The sequence below is a fragment of the Salvia splendens genome, chromosome 20, assembly GCF_004379255.2.
Source record: "Salvia splendens isolate huo1 chromosome 20, SspV2, whole genome shotgun sequence".
Classification (NCBI taxonomy): Eukaryota; Viridiplantae; Streptophyta; class Magnoliopsida; order Lamiales; family Lamiaceae; genus Salvia; species Salvia splendens.
Genome location: NC_056051.1, coordinates 16,313,524 through 16,328,814, shown reverse-complemented (window position 1 = coordinate 16,328,814; position 15,291 = coordinate 16,313,524). Strand labels below are relative to the sequence as shown.

Below are 15,291 nucleotides of genomic sequence, written 5' to 3'. Positions count from 1 at the left end.
GCGGCACAATGTGATCAGATATGGCTAAAGTACAGGAAAAGGGGGGTTGCAACCCAATGTGATATTTTTAGTAAGCTCGGGCCTTTTCAATAAATCCCCGAGTGTTACTGTGATGATGGCTCGACAATATTTTCAAATGTATATGTGTAATTTTCGGCAATGTGTTCACTGAGTACTTTTTGTACTCAGCCCTGCATATATTTCTAAATGTGCAGGTTGAGCAGCGAAGTAGTGGAGGAAGTGCTATTGAGACAAGATACTTAATTCAGTCAGATTTTGACTCTCGGAGGTTCATGTCTTCATACATGGAACCGCGTTCATTTGCTTCTGTTGTGCATCTTAAAAGACTCAAGTGTATTTTGTTCAAAACTCTGATTTTATTTCGAGTTATTCCCATTTGTTTCGAGCTATGGTCGATTTGTGTTTTCCCATTTTTTTCCCGCTTCTTTAATCCTCCCCTAGTCGCGATCAACCGTATTTTCTATCCTTAGAAAATGCGGTCGTGACAGTTATGTTGGGGTTTGTATACTAAAAGATGCTTCGAGCGTACATACCTTTGTACAATCAGCTTGCGCATGTATACGAGAAACGCCACGTCCACTTGTTTACTTATTTGTGAGAATAAATAATATAATATAATATAATGGTTTATTTATTGAAATATAATAAACAAGTCTAAGGCTTCTTACTAAGAAGATCAAAGTAGGGAAATTCGATGAATCCTCATGAGTTTTCCAGTAGGGAACCTGGCCAGATCTAGTAAGAAGAAAAACGTATTCACAACCTAGATATGCTTTGGCTACGTATTGGTATGGTTGTGGGAATTTCCTGAAGTGGTACGGGAATTTCCCGATGTTTTTCCTGAAGCATTACCAGGACTGCCGCCAGATAGGCAACTAGAGTTCACAATCGATCTGGAGCTAGAGTCGGCCCCAGTATCAAAGACACCATACAGAATGGCTCCTAAAGAGTTAGAAGAACTTAAGATACAATTGCAAGAACTACTGGACCTGGGCTTCATCAGACCCAGTGTATCGCCAAGGGGCGCACCAGTACTCTTCGTGAAGAAGAAAGACGGGACACTGAGAATGTGTATCGACTACCGAGAGTTGAACAAGTTAACACTCAAGAACAAGTACCCTCAACTGAGGATTGATGACCTATTTGACCAGCTTCGAGGAGCCGGAGTATTATCAAAGATGGACTTAAGATCATGTTATCATCAGCTGAAAGTTCGACAGGACGATATACCCAAGACTGCATTCCGCACCAGATATGGCCATTATGAGTTCACTGTAATGCCTTTTGGGCTTACAAATGCCCCAGCTGTGTTCATGGACTTAATGAACCGCGTGTTCCACCCGTACTTGGACAAGTTTGTCCTAGTCTTTATAGATGATGTGCTCATTTACTCGAAGAACGAGAAGGAACACGAGGAACATCTGAGGACCACCTTGGAGATGTTAAGAGCCGAGAAGCTCTATTCTAAGTTTAGCAAATGTGAGTTATGGCTTAACGAAGTAAATTTCCTTGGACACATAGTGACGGCAGAAGGGATTCGAGTAGACCCTGCCAAAGTAGAAGCAGTACAACGTTGGCAGTCACCAACGACACTTAATGAAATTCGGAGTTTCTTAGGATTGGCCGGATACTACCGTAGATTTATTGAGAGATTTTCCAAAATAGCAAGGCCAATGACTCAACAACTCAATAAAGGAGTTAAGTTCAATTGGACACCAGAATGTGAAGCAAGTTTCCAACTGTTAAAGGAAAAGTTGACCATAACACCAGTTCTAGCAGTGCTGGAATCAGGGACAAGTTACGTGGTGTATATAGATGCATCAAAAGTCAGACTCAGATGCGTGCTAATGTAAAATGGTAAGGTGATTGCGTATGCATCACGCCAACTCAGGCCGCACGAGTTAAACTACCCAACGCACGACTTGGAATTAGCGGTAGTGGTACATGCCTTGAAGATTTGGAGACATCATCTCTACGGAGTTCGATGCGAAATCTTCACGGATCACAAAAGTCTCAAGTATTTCTTTGAACAATAGGATTTGAACATGCGACAACGCAGATGGCTTTATGATTGTAGTATAAATTACCATCCGAGCAAGGCAAACGTAGTGGCAGATGCCTTGAGCAGGAAGGTTACACCCCAATTGGCCACTTTTCTCACACAAAATGAAGATCTGATACATGAGTTTGACAAGATGCGATTGGAAGTAGTAAGAGCATCGGAGACGGCGGAAAGTAGGATCTCCACCTTGGTGATTGAACCAGACCTAAGAGCCAGAATCGTTGAGGCTCAAAGGAGTGGTGAAGCGTTGGAGAAAATCCGTCTTAAAGTGAGGACGAGAAAAGATGAGAGTTACCGCGAAGAGGCGGATAACGCCCTCACTTTTGAAGGAAGATTGTGTATGCCCAATGACGAAGAAGTCAGGAATGAGATCATGAGTGAAGCACATGAAACACCTTACACTGCTCACCCAGGGAGCACAAAAATGTATCAAGATATGAAGAAACAATTTTGGTGGGATGGCATGAAGAGGAACATAGCATCATTTGTAGAAAGATGTCTGCCTTGTCATCAAGTGAAGGCTCTACACCAACGACCCTATGGAAAATTGCAACCCCTTGAGATTCTAGAGTGGAAATGGGAGCACATTGCGATGGACTTCGTGACGAGACTGCCAAAGTCCCAACGAGGAAACACTGCCATTTGGGTGATTATATATCGTCTCACCAAAAGTGCTCACTTCATACCAATCCGTATCACGTATGGATCAGACAAGTTAGCCCAAATCTATGTGCAGGAGATCATACGCTTACATGGAGTACTGGTAACGATCACTTCGGACCGTGATTCAAAGTTTACTACTAGATTTTGGATAAGCCTGCAGCGAGAGCCAGGCACTCAGTTGAACTTCAGTACTGCTTTCCATCCGCAGAGTGATGGGCAGTCTGAAAGAACGATCCAGACTTTGGAAGATATGCTGAGAGCCGTAGTGCTCGACCATGGAGGAAACTGGGAGCTAGTACTACCACTTATAGAGTTTGCTTACAACAACACTTATCAAACAACTATAAATATGGCCCCATATGAAGCATTGTGTGGGAAGAAATGTAGATCACCACTTTACTGGGATGAAGTCGGTGAGAGGAAGATTCTTGGACCGGACTCTGTAGAAGAGATGATAAAAATTGTCCGACGGATCCGAGAAAGAATCAAGGAAGCTCAGGATAGGCAAAAATCTTACGCAGATGTTCGCAGAACCGATATACAATTCAATGTGGGAGACAAATTTTCCTGAAAGTATCCCCGTCTAAGGGGATAACAAGAGTCGGTGTCAAAGGCAAACTAAGGCTGCGTTTCGTCGGACCCTATGAAATCCTGGAAGAAGTCGGTCCCGTGGCATATAGATTAGCGCTACCACCGAGTTTCAGAAATGTGGACAACGTTTTTTCATGTGTCACAATTGAGGAAATATGTGTTTGACCCCAAACACATAGTCCACCAAGAGGAGATGGTGTTGGAACCAGATTTAAGCTATGAAGAAAAACCAGAGGCAATCTTGGATCGGAAGACAAAAGAATTGAGGAATAAATCTTTTGTAACTGTGAAAGTTCTATGGAAACATCATGGCCATGAGGAAGCTACATGGGAACTTGAAGATAAAATGAAAGAAAAATACCCGGAGCTTTTTGTTTCGACATAAGCAAATTTCGGGATGAAATTTTTTTAAGGAGGGTAGAATGTAATACCCGCCCTTTCTTTTGTACCTTTTCCCTATGTTAATGTCGAACTAGCGATGTAACACTCTTTTATTTGTGAAAATAAATGAAAGTGTACAAGGATACGAAGGTATTTCCCGAATGAAAGTGTTTGCGTATACATATCGAATAATACTTAAAGTACATGATCGTTTCGCACAAAATGATGAAGGGGATATGGGACACTACTCTATTACAATTATTCATGGATGGGCCAAAAGGCTAAGAAACTAAAAGTTTTGCTAAACTTTGGGCCTTCTTCTCCCGAGCCCAAATTGCAACTGCCGCGGCCCTACCCGATCAGCCTGTTGGCCTAGGGCAGCGAGCCCACGTCGCGGTCAGCAGCGAGGCAGCCGGATCAGTGTCCAAACCTGCAAGACAAAAACAAATCACACTCTAAGGTACCATGAGCTAACAACCAAAACTAATAAATCCTAATGTACTAAAGGTCAACAAACCACCAAGTATGAGAGAAACTTAAGGAAGAAGACCACTTTACCTTTCAAAAAGTACGCACAAGTCTTGCCTAAGATGGCAAGTAAACTCCTACACTCTCTCCTAGCCAACCGAGAGCTGTGCAAATCAAACAAGAGTAATTAAATGACTTGTAAGGTGATGTATTAGGTAGTCATGTAGGAACAAGAGGAAATAAATGGAAAAGTGCATAGTACTACAAGAAACACCAAAACTTAGTCCTACAAATGAATCAACTAAAGAGATATGCTTCAAGTGGAGACAAAGCTATACTAACAGCCATTTAAAAGTTCTCCTATAAGAACCCCCACACCACCTCCAAGACCCTCCCCCTTATTCAAAATCTTCAACCTAATAGCGAGTTTGAAAGTGAGTATTTGGGAGAAGAGTTTCTGCAGATTTCCCTGCAGATAGTTTCTTTCCTCCTTAGGTAACACATCTTCCTTCCTTTCCTCAAGACTTTGTTATGCTCAACCCAAACTCACTCTTTCCCTAACTTAACAAAAGGGCCAGAGACACAAGTGAACTGGCTGCGAGTCTTAGGATCAGAGGAAGAGATCAGCAGTTGTTTCAAGAGGTAATACACCTCCACCCCCACCCAAATTGAAATGTCATCAGGAAGAAGCACGATAATTTAGGAATCTCAAATAGCATGCTAACCCCATATAGGATCAGTAAATCACATCATAGCAAATTGGTACAGGGAAAATCATAATCTGCCTCTTAGGCCAAATCAGTAGCAACTATGCGGAACTCCAACGCGGAAAACAAATTCAAGAACCTAAAATCTCACAAGCTACTGCCTAAGTTTTGTCGTAAACAAGAGTTCGGACTTAGGGCAAAATCCCTCCAAATCGAACTTAATTCACCAAGATAAAGAACTTAGCTCGTGTCTGAGAAACGCCGGGAAAAAAGGGGGCGGCTCGTCGCTGAGGAAGATCTGCGAGATCGCGGATGTAGCCAAAAGCAGAGGTGGCGGCGGCGTGAACCTCGCCGAACGAGAGCGCGACGGAGGGCCCTGCTGGATCCCGGCAGCTGTTTTGCGAACGCCGGAGAGGGGATGACAGCGGCGAATCGAGCGAAGAAGAGTAGGAGGCGCTGTTGTGTCCAACGGGAGAGGTTTCCGAATCTGGAGAAGGAAGGGAAATGAGAGAGAGAGAGAGTCCTCAGAGATGTGAGGGAGCCGGCGATTTTCTGACCGGTGACGGAGGGAAGCGAGGGCGACGGGGGATATACCGGCGCCTCCAGATTGAATTCGGAGAAATTGTGTTTTTGAGGGGAAGTTTCCGATGGGTTAAGGGAAGGGAGTGCTAGAGTTTTGTTTTCTATTTGGGCCACTTAGTTTTGATCTGGACCTCCCTAACTAAAATGTTGGGCTAATATTTTAATTAAATGGGAACTGGGCTCGAGAAGTAGTAAAGGAAGGGTTGGATTAATTGTTTTGAGTTGGGTTGCCGTGCCAAGTTATTTTCGTGTCAAATTAATTCACGGACCCCCGAACGTTTCAATCAAATAAGAAATGGTACGTTAATAACTTCCGAAATAACGAATATGCTCGGATTATTTTAAGGCTTGAATAATTTTGCATAGAAGGTAATGCTCTCTTCGTTAAACGAATAATTTTGTAAGCCTCCACATAAATTGAATCTCTCGATTTGATTAATGCTCAAAGACTTCTTATGAATTAAGGAAGAGGGGAATAAAATGATCATGCATTTAGGATGCATTCACGTCAATTATTTGGCTTCTTAAGCCTAATTTAGTATTACTTTATTTACTACATCGCACGTCAAGTAAGACCAAGTCGAGGAACTTTCAAATCAAGGAATTAAGCTCTGAGGTGGGCATCCTTTTCAAAACGTGATTTTAGTATGAAAATATGAATCTTTTCTAAACATGTTTGTCATGCCATGTTTTGCTTTTACGATTACCTATCTACTGGCTATGCCAATCGTGTTAAATCGAATTCGGGTCCCAGTAGGGCCGCACACCCTACTTGGACTAGTGTACACATATGGGGATCGTGAGCTAGCTTTCGAGTTGGTCGGTCCAGTGACCGTCGTTGAATGTGGCCACATTCCTGGTTCACATACGTTCAGATATGGTATCTATGTGTATGTCATTGCGCAATCAATTTTATGAAATGAAAGGGATTTAGTGACTAGGGTCCTTTAAAATGAAAAACCCCGTGTTCACTCAACTGTGGCTGACAAATAAAGAGGAACTTATATTTTGGCACTATGTCCACTGAGTATATCAAGTACTCAGCCCTGCATGTTTTTTTTCTAACGTGCAGGTTGAGCGTGTACGAGGAGGCGAAGGTGTTGGGAAATGATTATTAATAAGTAGCAATAGGTAGCTGGCGGGCTGCGAAAATGCGGTTTTTCTTTGATTCAAGTTATATGGAAGAGATAACTGAACCGGATGAATTATTTAGCAAATGTCGTTGCCACTTGATCAAGTTGATCTCGCTTTCGCACGCCACCAATGTAATTTATAAACTCCCAATTTTGCACTACTTTAACAGTAAAACGACAAGTTCGGGGTCGATCCCACAGAGAAGCTAGTGTATCAAGTGTGTGAGTAGTGAACAGGGGGTTGGCTGCTGCCACGCTTTACTTTTGGGAGTTTTTAACTACTGATTTTAACTTAGGCAGAAAAGTAACTAACTACTTGCTCAAGGGAACTTTAACTAATGAGTCAAGTAAATCTCAGACTGGAATGAAAGTTAACTACTCAGAACAGTAAACACGATGATGAAAACGAAAGCAACTTTGATTAAAAATTAAACTCAGAACAGTACAACGTGAAATTTAAACTAAGCTAGCACTTCGGAACTACGAAAGCAAGTAAACCGAGGAAATCCTCAGCGGGAAACTTAAGAATACGTCGACGGATATCAAGTATTCTGCAGCGCTCCTTCAATCGCCCTTTCTAACTAAGCATTACTTTATCTAAGCTATCTAGGGAACTGAACTAGAGAGCTAAACTAAACTAAACTAAAGACAGAAAGTAAAGGATTCATCCCCCTTCAAGGTGGTGGCACATCCTCTATTTATAGGCTCGGCACGACCTCCAGCTGGATAACGATCTTGGCAGGGAATATTTGTTCATGCTGAGAGTGAGCGACTCATTGATTGCTACGTGCTCTCCTTCTAGAATGACGATGTTTTTCAGTAACAGATTCGTGACTCAACTCCGTCCTTGCGTCTCATATATCAGCACGTGTCCCATTCTAGAACGTTGTCCTTGATAACAGAATGATGCGCACCACCAGCTCATAGCCTCATGTGTCCTTCTTCTGGAAACAGTGGTCCCCTCCTTGACTGCTTGATTACTCCCCTTGATCAACTCCCCCGATATTTGGCCTTTTTCGCCTATTGTACTCGCTTGATCAGTTTGGCCTTGTTGCCTTGGTCAAGCGGCATTCTTGCATATTTAACACTTGCTTTGCGCGATAAACTGATCAAGTAGCATACATTTTACCCCTAAACCGATGCATGAAATGAGCCTTATCAAACTGCTCACACTTAAAACATACTTGTCACCAAGTATAAAGAAAAAGAAAAGAAAAAGATATGGTAAATTTCAGGCATGGTTTACTCATTTCAAGAAAGTAAAAGAAGATGAAAAAGAAACAAGACTCGAAATAAAAACACATATTCACATAGATGCATTAGATCGAATAAATTTCCAACAATCATACCCGAGGTCGAGGTCAATCCATTTACCAGCAGCTTATGTTTCTTCCTTGTCGCTTTTACTTGATCAAGGTGTCAGTTCGTCAAGATTGCTCAATTTTGAAACCACTGTTGGATTCACTTAGTCACTCATTTCTCACCAGAGATATTAGGATTGTTCACTCGGCATCACCACAAATTTAATACCTTGAATCCGATTGCACAAGATAGTTCCTTAAGGTCTTTGTTTCGGGTGTAATGGGGCTTAAGGGTAGTGGTGTATCAGGGTAGGGTCCTAGGGGTTCTAAGTTTAAAAATATAAACTATAAAAAAGAAAAACACATGAGTCAAGCGACCAAAGATTTGAACTTTATATTTCGCCACTGGATATCTTATTTGGTCAGTGGCGACTTCTAGCCTTTAATTTTGGCTTTATTTTATAACTTTCGACTACTGGGCCAGGCTACAATTTTCTTTTCCCTGCCCTCTTTTTCTCAAACTTTTCTCGACTCTTTTTTCCGACATTTTTTTTTCCGACTTGATTTCTCTGACTTGATCAACCTGATTGACTAACTTGCTCAACCCGACTACCCTTTTATTTTGACTTTTTATCGGTATCCTAACTCATCTCTCTGACCCCTTTTCCTCACGTGTTTATATATATATAAAAGTATATGGAAGTTGGATTGGGTTTCAAAAGAACGGGTAAAAGTGTATTTGAGCTCAATGTGGTTAACTAAGGGGTGTCTTGCTTGACGAGGCGGGTTCGTGGAGCGAAAGAAGAAAATGCTCAATTGGTTAAGTCCTAATGCCTTTAGTCCTCACTACTTGTGCAATTTTCATCTAAATATTAAAATCAACCTCTCGTAAAATATATTTTTTCTTTGTAAAATTAGTAGAAAGTGTTCTACTTTGGCTTATGAAAGCGTATGAAGTAACAGAGAGGCTCTTTCGTACGTATGCACAGAAATTGATCAATGCAAGCGCTCGGTCAAGACACCATGCTTCTTAAGTCCACTGGAGCACAGGGTCCAGGAACTCAAGAGAACATACAGTGCTTCAGTCGTTGGGCACTCTCAACTTCCCTTTCAAAAAATAATATAAATCCCTCAACCCGAATACTATGAATTAGTATAGGGAAGTGGGGTCGATCCCACAGAGATGGACTCGCAAAGTAGTGCTCAGAGGCTTTGGACAAACAAATGGCTGCTGCCACGCAAAAGGGTTGAGAATTTTAAACTAACTCTAGACCTAGGCAGGAAATGTAAATGCTAGACCTAGGACATATTAAACTTGTAAATTCAGACTTCAACAGCAAGAAACATAACCACTTCCTAGACAGTGTAAACAACTACCTAATCTAGCTAAACAGAAGATAACTGAAAGTGGGGACCATAATTCCAAAAGTGGCAAGTACGGAAAAAAAAACTGCAGATAACAAACTCTGACGCTAGCTCGCAGCGAAATGTATCCTCTCAACCGAGTTAAACTTGCAGATGAACAAAACAGAGCACAAAGCGAGATTCGAACAGAATATAGAAATTTGGTCGTCGGAAACTTGCCACAAAACGGAAACACATCAGATCTGCGTACACTAGACGGAATGAAAGAAAAACTCGTAAACTAAGCATGAAAATCAGATCGAAACTACTCAGATTCACGTCAGAATACTTGATCCACTCCGGATCCAAGACATCCGAACCCAACAACCAACAAATCCAGCAAATCCAACCAAAGTTCTTCCACAATCCAACTCCAACTTCCCAGATCTGACCATTAACCTATAATAACTCAGAAAACAGCTGCGAAACGCATCCAACTCAGACAATTTAAAACACCAAAATCTCAATAAATGAAGCAATCAAACTAGAAATCAACACAATCACCATAACGGAAAATCAAACTTGCATTTAAACCAGAAACTATTTGGTGAAAACAGAGAACCGAGCTTCGAACAACGAAGCTCGGCAGAGTAAGTAAAATACGGAAAGTGGAAAATAAATTGTTTCTTCGCTCCTAACAAGAGCGGTGTTACACCATATCGGAAGCTAAGATGAAACCCGAACGTGTGAACTGAGATCTCCTCAAACTAGTATCAAGTGTGTGTGGGGGAAAGTGAACTAGGCAACAAGCTGTGGTGAGGTCTCCACCGAGAAGATCCCTCCAGCTTGCATGCTTCTGCCTTTTATAGATGCGGACATAGCCCTTGAGTCTTCGTAGAAATCCCTATTCTACCCTTCAACTCTAGAGCTTCCTCCGTCGAGCAATTCTCTTCATAATCGTTCACTAAATCGCCAGTTCCTCGACCTTGTGATTTTTTGGTCTTCTTTCTTGGACCTGGCGAATTCCTTTACACACCTGGCTTAAAACGTGCGTTAGCCCCAGTAAAATCACGAATTAAATCCCTAGACCCATGCATGAAATTAGCCTTATCAAACTGCTCACACTTAAACCATGCTTGTCCTCAAGTATGAAAGACAAGAAAAAGAAATAAGGCGAATTTCAATGCACGGTCCCCCCCAAGTACTATTCCACAAACAAAACAGGCTCCTAGACCTAGACAACTACAACACGAAACACATAAAAATCACAAAAGAAAAGAAAACACATAAGCGAATAAACTGGTATTTTCCTAGCAGCCATCCCCACAAGTTTAAGGTCAATCCAAGCGTTTACAGCCTCAGATTCCTCCCCCTCCCTTCTTCTGTCTAGTCAAGTTGTCAGTTCGTCAAGATAGCCTTTTGACTTCCCAATTGTTAGAATCACTCGATCACTCATTCCTCACCAGGGATGTTAGGATCGAATCGCTCTTAAGTTAAAGTTACACCACTGATGCGTCGGGTTATGAGAGTTTCTCCTTCCTACAATCCTCCTTGTACTTTTATTTCCTGGGTCATGTTACTACTGCTTCCTGCCCCTAAATTTTTTTTTTTTATTTTTTTTTTTTCTCTGGACTTCGTCCAGCTTATACCTCATTTTCCTGGACTTCGTCCAGCTTATACCTCCTTTTCCTGGACTTCGTCCAGCTTATACCTCCAGAACCCTATTCCCAATTTTTTCTCCTTCGGACTCTTCTCCCTAAACATCCAGTGGCGGCCCCCTTTTTATACATGTTAGCTCAAAGTGTTTTGGCTTATAACTCACTTTTATAGTAGGGCTGCACAACTAGGTTATCTAAGGCATCCTCTATCGTTCTTACTTCATCCAACTGACTTTGATTTATTAAGAGAAAAGGATTCACAAATTAGCATGTATTTTCTCTTCAATTACTCTCCCTAAGGGGCTTTTGCTATTTATTATACCAGTTATGCAAACACAGAACCTAAAAAAAAAACTGCAAACTCCTAGGCCTAACAGAATATGTACAAGACACTAACTACACTAACTGTTTCCCCCCCTCCCACTTCATCCATGCTTGACCCCAAGCAATCCCAATGAAGTGGAAAACAGGACAGTTAGTGGCGACATGAAACGAACACAATAAAACACAAACTTCTCACACTCAGACCAAGCATTGGGCTGAGTGGGAGAAGGGACAACATACAACACGAAACATGTTATGACATACAACCCCTTCTCACACTTAGACCAAAGATTGGGCTAAGTGTGGAAGGGTTCAACACGTATATACAGAACCTAGCATGCTGGCAGGTATAAACAGAAATAAAAACGAAAGCACTTTGAAAGAAAAGAAAAGAAAAAGTTACTTGGGTTTGAGGGGAAATTCAATTCGGTGTCTGGCCCCCGCGGGAGCCAAACTTTGGTGGCACCGTCGGCTGGGTCACCTTTGCTTTCTTACTGGCCGGCATCTCCGGCTTCTCTGGTCTGTCATCAGTGGGTCGGGGTATGGCTGTTCTCAGGATCACGGGTCTAGCAGAAGAGGGGGTGGTGTGAGGCCTCGGGCCTTGCGATGGCTTCTGCGCGGATACACTTCCTGGACTCGGCGTTGTAATGTTGCCGCTAGACCCAGGAATAATTTCTGATGTATCCGGGAACTTTTTGTGCAGCCATTTCAGCATTGTCGTCATTAAAGCAACACCCTCCGCCATCTTGTTGGTTTGCTTAGTTGACGAAGCCACCCAATCGGTGATACGTCCCCTCAGGACTGCGGCCTCTTCCCTGCTTCTTCCGAATTCCCTTCGGATCTCGGTCATTTCCTTGCGTACCCCGTCGATTCCTTTCCTTACCTCCTCAACTAACATCATCACCATCAACAACGGCATCCTTCTCAACAGACGCCTCCAGAACAGGGGTTCCCCCCTCAACATCCTTACTAACAGTGATAGCGGTGTCCTCAACTACCGCCACAAGAACATTTACCCCCTCAACAACACTCTCCACTAAGCCCACAGCAGAAATATCATCACCTCCATCCTTTAAAACGGGGATTTCCCTCTGAGAAGCAGAAACTAACCTGGGTTCACTTACGGCCAATAAATTCAGTCTCGCGGCCAGATCTGTCTCTACTTCGCGAATTTCCGCAATGGAAGGTTCTGGAACGGCGGGTACTGTAATGTCCTCCGGCCTGGTGGTGGTTTCTGGGACTGTGTCCTGTGCAGAGGTGGTTTCTTCTGGAATAATGGTAGCAGCCTCCGGTGCGGTTTCTTGTACAGCAGTGGGCGGTGTCTCGACAGCTTCCGGTTGTGTCACGGTGGTTGTTGGACCGGCTGGCATGGTTTGTCCCATTGCGAACATCGCGAACGCCTGCATCGCTTTATCGGCCCCTCCGAACTTCTGAAATAGTTCATTCATAAACTCCGCCGCATTCTTCTCGGCGGATCCAGAGGCGCTGCTAGCTTCTTGTTTGTTATCCATGGTATTCTGCAGAAATTTTTGAAAAGAAATTTGTGCGAAATTTGCAGATTAGGGTTAGAAAGAGAGAGAGCGAAATTTGGGGTTTTTTGATTTGAGAGAGAGAATATTTGGAGAGAGAATGAGTAAAGAGAAGATAAGAATGCCAAAACCGATTATAGTGTAGGCATGGGAGAGGACATCTTTCTTTTGCAGGCGGTGGCAGGTGGTGACGCTAGCGACCGTACGCCTCCCCATAAAGTGCCATGTGAAATCCGAACCGGTGCCAATTCCCTCCAAAACTCCTTTACCCCACAATTCCTTGCTCAAGTAAATCCCTACTGCCAAAACACACTAAAAGAAAACATCAAACTAAAAAGAATGAAACGCCAAACTCCCCGGGCCTAGGATATGACAGCATCAAAATCATTCCCGATGGGTCTGGTGTTTCGAAAATATTTTTGAATTTTTTTTTTTTTTTAAAAGAAAGCAATTAAATATTTACAAAATTTGTTTTTAAGTGTTCTCAAAATTTCCTGGATCAGGGTATGGTCAAACTTTTAAGTGCTAGACCCAGGAGATATTCTAAGAACACTTCCTTCCTAGACTGGTTAGGTGATATCAAAGAGTGCGCGTAGTGGCACTTCGTCCACTACACACAACTCCGAGCTATCCCTAAAGACCTTTATCCTATGTCCATTGACAAGAAAGGGTATGGAATTTGGTGCACTTCCCTGGATTTCAACTGCTCCGTTTGCTCGAAGTCCCACGATGATAAAAGGCCTAATCCATTTAGACTTTAACTTTCCAGGCATCAACTTGAGCTTGGATTGAAACAAAAGGACTTTCTGTCCTACCCTGAGTTCCTTGCCCCGGAGATTTTTATCATGCCAAAGCTTAGTTTTTTCCTTATACCACATGGCAGATTCATAAGACTCAAGCCGTAACTCTTCCAGTTCCTGGAGCTGCATCTTCCTCTCTTCTTCACAAGCCTGCGGGTTCATGTTGATCTCTTTGACCGCCCAGTATGCTCTGTGTTCGATTCCCACGGGCAAGTGGCACATTTTTCCGAATACCAACCTATATGGTGACATACCAATAGGTGTCTTATAAGCTGTCCTATAAGCCCATAATGCATCATCCAGTCTCTTACTCCAATCCTTCCTAGACGGGTTCACCGTTTTTTCGAGAATGGCCTTTATCTCCCTATTTGATACTTCTGCCTGGCCGTTGGACTGAGGATGATAAGGTGTAGACAACCTATGGTGGACTCCGTATTTCTTCATGAGAGCCTCTATTGTACGGTTCTTAAAATGGGTTCCTTGGTCTGAGATGACAGCCCTAGGGATTCCGTACCTGTTGAAAATGTTAGATCGCAGAAATTTAGCTACTTCTAGAGCTTCGCAGGAGGTCGTAGCTTTTGCCTCTATCCATTTCGAAACGTAGTCCACCGCCACAAGTATGTATGTATTCCCATATGAAGATGGAAATGGACCCATAAAGTCCATACCCCAAATATCGAAAATCTCACAAACAATCACCGGGACTTGTGGCATTTCGTCCCTTCTAGAAATTCCTCCGGTCTGCTGACACCTTTCGCAATTCTGGCAGAATTCGAATGCATCCTTGTGTAATGTCGGCCAGTAGAAACCACTGTCTAAAACCTTCCTTGCAGTCTTCCTAGGTCCAAAGTGACCCCCACAAGCTAGAGCATGGCAATGATTCAGCACATCCCTTTGCTCCCACTCCGGAATGCATCTCCTAATTACCTGGTCAGCTCCCATTTTCCACAAATACGGATCGTCCCAAAAGTAGTATTTGGCTTCACTTTTTAATTTCATCTTCTGGGTCCGGGAAATTTCGTCGGAGCTGGGCACTTCTTTAGTGACCAAGTAATTTGCTAGGTCAGCGAACCATGGTTCTGCATTCGTCTGGCATTTCCCTTTTTCAGCACCTCCTGGACCTGTCGCTGCCATTACTTCTTCAAAATCGATAGGTCTAGGAGAATCGTTAAGATAATAAAGATGTTCTTCCGGGAACGCATCAGGTATTGCTTCATCCGTCTCACCTTGGTGAATGCGACTCAAGTGATCAGCCACCTTGTTCTCCGTTCCCTTCTTGTCTCTGACTTCCCAGTTAAACTCCTGTAACAGTAACACCCAACGGATCAACCTTGGCTTAGACTCCTTCTTTGCCAGTAAGTACTTTATCGCAGCGTGATCTGTGAAGACTATCACCCTTGACCCGAGCAGATATGGTCGGAATTTTTCAAAAGAGTACACGACTGCCAACATTTCCTTCTCCGTGGTGTCGTAATTTTTCTGGGCTTGATTTAGCGTTTTTGACGCATAGAAAATCACGTAACTTTTTCCGTCAACTCTTTGACCTAGCACCGCCCCTACTGCATAGTCACTCGCATCGCACATGATTTCAAACGGCAAACCCCAATCAGGTGCTCTGATGATGGGGGCAGATACTAATCTGTCCTTCAGCAGCTGAAAAGCCTTAATGCACTCCTCATTAAAAACAAACTCAACATCGTTGTGCAACAGATGAGTGAGTGGCTGAG

General features: G+C 42.9%; 1 long non-coding RNA gene across 1 annotated transcript; it reads right to left on the bottom strand.

The window, feature by feature from the left end:
* Positions 1-3,871: 3,871 nt before the first annotated feature.
* On the bottom strand, positions 3,872-5,736 carry LOC121782438. Its single transcript, XR_006046408.1, has 2 exons — positions 4,277-5,736; positions 3,872-4,148 (listed from the first exon to the last, which is right to left on the bottom strand). It is a non-coding gene; the product is annotated as an uncharacterized LOC121782438 (long non-coding RNA).
* Positions 5,737-15,291: the final 9,555 nt, after the last annotated feature.